We start from the raw sequence: 4,949 nt of genomic DNA on the forward strand, positions 1-4,949 counted from the left end.
ATTGTGTCACTATTTAGAGTGATCCTTGGGGATTGTGTCACTATTTAGAGTGATCCTTGGGGATTGTGTCACTATTTGGAGTGATCCTTGGGGATTGTGTCACGATTTAGAGTGATCGTTGTGGATTGTGTCCCTATTTAAAACGATCCATGTGGATTGTGTCACGATTTCGAGTGATCCTTTGGGATTGTGTTACTATTTAGGGTGATCCTTGAAGATTGTGTCACTTTTTAGAGTCATTCTTGGGGATTGTGTAACGATTTAGAATGATCCTTGGGGATTGTGTCACGATTTAGAGTGATCCTTGGGGATTGTGTCACTTGACCAACAATGCCAAACCCCCACCTTTTATCCCTCTGCCTCTATCCCGCCTGAAACATTGGAACCCTGGAACATTGAGCTGCCAGTCCTGCCCCTCCTGTAGCCAAGTTTCACTAATGGCTATAATGTCATATTTCCACGTGTCTATCCACGTCTTCAGCTCATCTGCCTTCCCCACAATACTCCTGGCATCGAAATAGACACACCTCAAAATATTACTTCCACCACACTCTACTCTTCCATTTGTGATTTTGCTTGAACTAACCTGTCTTTTGACCCCTGCTCCACTATCTGCTCTGGCACTCTGGTTCCCACCCCCCTGCAAATCTAGTTTAAACGCTCCCCAATAACACTAGCAAATCTCCCTGCAAGTATATTGGTTCCCTTGTAGTTTAAGTGTAACCCGTCTCTCTTGTACAGGTCCCACCTGCCCCAAAATAGGTCCCAATGATCCAAGAATTGGAAACCCTGCCGCCTGCACCAGTTCCTCAGCCACGTGTTTATCCGCCCAAGCATCCTACTCCTGCCCTCACTGGCATGTGGCTCAGGTAGCAATCCTGAGATTACTACCCTCGGGGTCCTGCTTTTTAACTTCCTTCCAAGCTCTTTGTACTCACTCTTTAGGACCTCCTCACTCTTCCTTCCCACGTCATTTGTACCGACGTGTACCACGACATCTGGCTGATCACCTTCCCACTTTAAAACGCTGTGCACGTGATCAGAGACATCGCTGACCTTGGCACCTGGGAGGCAACAAACCATGCGGAAGTCTCTGTCCCGACCACAGAACCTCCTGTCCGTACCTCTGACCATTGAGTCCCCTATCACTACTGCTCTCCTCTTCTTCATCCCACCCTTTTGCGCTGTAGAACCAGACTCAGTATCAGAGTTCCGGCTGTCGCAGCTTGTCCCAGGTAAAGCATCTCCTACAACAGTATCCAATTCAGTATACCTGTTGTGGAGGGGTATGGCCACAGGGGAACCCTGCTCTGTCTGTCCTTTCACATTTCCATTTCCTCTCCTTACAGTAACCCAATTTCCTGTGCTCTGCCGCTTAGGTGTAACTATCTCCCTAAAGCTACTGTCTATAAACTCCTCATTCTCCCGAATTAGATGGAGGTCATCAAGCTCCTTCTCCAGTTCCCGCTTTGCTAGCAGCTGCAGCTGAATGCATCTTTTGCAGGTGCTGTCATCAGGGATACCGGAGGTCTCCCTGATCTCCCATATCCTGCAGGAGGAGCATTCCAACATCTTGCCTGGCATTTTTTTTACTCTGGGGAAAAACAAGAATGCACCTTAAACCTATGTCCTCTCGTACTTGCCGTCTCTACCCTCAGAAAGGGCATCTGACTCTCCACTCGATCCATGACACTCATAATCTTGTAAACCTCTATCAGGTCGCCCCTCAACCTCCGTTGTTCCAGTGAAAACAAACCGAGTTCATCCAATCTCTCCTCATAGCTAATACCATCCAGAGCAACCAACATTCAGGTAAACCTCTTCTGTACCCTCCCCACGGTATCCACATCCTTCTGTGGTGTGGCAACCAGAATTCTACATCAATATTTTAAGTGTGACCGAACTAAGTTTCTGTACAGCTGCAGCATGACCTGCCAATTTGTAAACTCAATGCCCCGACCGATGAAGGCGAGCTTGCCGTCTGCCTTCTTGACGACCTTATCCACCTGTGTTACCACTTTCATTGATCGGGGGATATATACGCCCAGGTCTCTCTGCTGTCAATACTCCTAAATGGTTATTTCGTTAACTGTATAATTCCTACATGTATTAAACCTTCCAAATTGCATCACCTCACATTTATGTGGATGAAACTCCATCTGCCATTTTTCCACCAAAGTTTCCAACCAGTCTATATCCTGCTGTATCCTCTGACAATCCTCTTCACTCCTGCAACTCCACCAATTTCTGCGTCGTCTGCGAACTTACCAATCAGACCAGCTGCATTTTCCTCCAAATCATTTGCAATAAACAACGAAGAACAAAGGCCCCAGAACTGTGTAACACCGCTAGTCACAGCCTTCCAATCAGAAAAGCCACCACCTACTCTTACACCCTGCCTTCTATGGCCAAGCCAATTCTGTATCCATCTTGCCAGCTCTCCTCCGATTCCGTGTGACTTCACCATTTCTTTGCCATTCCAGCATGAGGTATCTTGTCAAAGCCTTGACTGAAGTCCATGTCCACAACATCCACAGCCTTTGCCTTATCTATCATCTTCGTCACTTGCTCGAAAAACTACATCAAGATCTTGTGGCTCGACCTTTCCTTCAGAAAACCATCTTGCCCGTCGCTAATACGTCCACTTATTTCCAATTGGCAGTAAAACTGTCTCGAAGAATCCTCTCCAATAATTTCTCTACCACTGACATAATGGTCATCTGACTGTAATTACCTGGATTATCCTTGCTACCCTTCTTAAACAGAGGAACAACATAGGCTATTCTCCAATTTTCTGGGACTTCCCCTGCAGCCAGTGAGGATACAAATATTTCTCTCAAGGCCCCAGCCTCCTCCCTTGCCTCTCTCAGTATTCTGGGGTAGATCCTATCAGGCCCTGGGGACTTGTCTACCTTAATGTTTTCAAGACCTGCAATATTTCCTCCTTTTTGATCTCAACATGACTCAAACTACCTACACACCCTTTCCCACACTCATCATCCACCAAGCTCTTTTCTTTGGTGGATACTGACGCAAAGTATTCATTTAACACCTCACCCATTTCGTCCGGCTCCACGTATGGATTTATATATATATATATATATATATTATATAAACCTTGGGTTTTTCCTGAATCCTGCAGGCCAATGATTTTTCATGATCCGTTTAATCCCTCCTGACTCCTTGCTTCAGTTTCTTTCTGCTTTCCTTGTATTCCACACTTGCTTCGTGTGTTTCCAGCCTCCTAACCTTGACAAATGCTTCTCTTTTCCCTTTGAAGAGGCTCAAAATGTCTCCCATTACGGAACGTTCCCGAAACGTGCAATATTGATCCTTCATCCTTACAGGAATGTGTCGGTCCTCAATTCCTATCAACTTACACTTCAATGTCACCCACATGAACAAAGAACAAAGAACAGAACAGCACAGGAACAGGCCCTTCGGCCCTCCAAGCCTGCGCCGCTCATGTGCCCAACTAGACCATTCGGTTGCATCCCTCTACTCCCAGTCTGTTCATGTGGCTATCTAGATAAGTCTTAAATAATCCCAGCGTGTCCGCCTCAATCACCTTGCCCGGCAGTGCATTCCAGGCCCCCACCACCCTCTGTGTAAAATACGTCCCCCTGACATCTGTGTTGAACCTTGCCCCCCCTCACCTTGAACCCGTGACCCCTTGTGTTCGTCACCACCAACCTGGGAAAAAGCTTCCCACTGTTCACCCTATCTATGCCCTTCGTAATTTCATACACCTCTATTAGGTCGCCCCTCATCCTCTGTCTTTCCAGGGAGAACAACCCCAGTTTACCCAATCTCTCCTCATAGCTAAGACCCTCCATACCAGGCAACATCCGAGTACTCTCTGTACTCTCTCCAAAGCCTCCACGTCCTTCTGGTAGTGTGGCGACCAGAACTGGACGCAGTATTTCAAATGTGGCCGAACCAACGTTCTATACAGCTGCAACATCATATGCCAACTTTTACATTCTATGCCCCGTCCAATAAAGGCAAGCATGCCATATACCTTCTTGACCACCCTCTCCACCTGTGCTGCCACCTTTAAGGATCTGTGGACTTGTCCACCCAGGTCCCTCTGTGTGTCGAGACTCCTGATGGTTCTGCCATTTATTGTATAGCTCCCCTTTACATTCGATCTCCCGAAATGCCAGACGTTGATTTGCCCTCAAACATCTGCCCCCAATCTACATCCTTCAGTTCCTGCCAAACACTGTTGTAATTAGACTTCTTCCAATTTAGCATCTTCACTTGAGGACTACACTTATCTCTATCCATCAGTACCTTGAAGCTTACTGTTGTGGTCACTGTTCCTGATCTGCTCCCCTGCTGAAACCTCGACCACCTGGCTGGACTCATTCCCCAATAGCAGGTCCAGTATGGCCCCTTCTCTAGTTGGACTATCTACATACTGTTTGATGAAGCCCTCCTAGATGGTCCTTACAAACTCTGCCCCATTACCCCAGGACGAAGTGAGTCATGGTAATACAGGTGAAGTTAAAATCACCCATCACAACAACCCTGTTACTTTTACACCTTGCCGAAATCTGCCTCCATATCTGTTCCTCTATCTCCCGCAGGCCCTTGGGGGGCGTGTAGGAAACTCCCAACATTGTAATTACACTCTTCCTATTCCTGAGCTCTTCCCACATTGTTTCGCTGTCTGAGCACTCCGAGTTGTCCTCCTGCACTACAGCTGCGACATTCCCCTTAAGCTTTTTCCCAGGTCGGAGGTGACGATCACGAGGGGTCACGGGCTCAAGCTGAGAGGGGCGAAGTATGACTCAGACATCAGAGGGACGTTTTTTACACAGAGGGTGGTGGGGGCCTGGAATGCGCTGCCAAGTAGGGTGGTGGAGGCAGGCACGCTGACATCGTTTAAGACTTACCTGGATAGTCACATGAGCAGCCTGGGAATGGAGGGATACAAACGATTG

This window comes from Mustelus asterias, unplaced genomic scaffold, assembly GCF_964213995.1.
Source record: "Mustelus asterias unplaced genomic scaffold, sMusAst1.hap1.1 HAP1_SCAFFOLD_444, whole genome shotgun sequence".
NCBI lineage: Eukaryota > Metazoa > Chordata > Chondrichthyes > Carcharhiniformes > Triakidae > Mustelus > Mustelus asterias.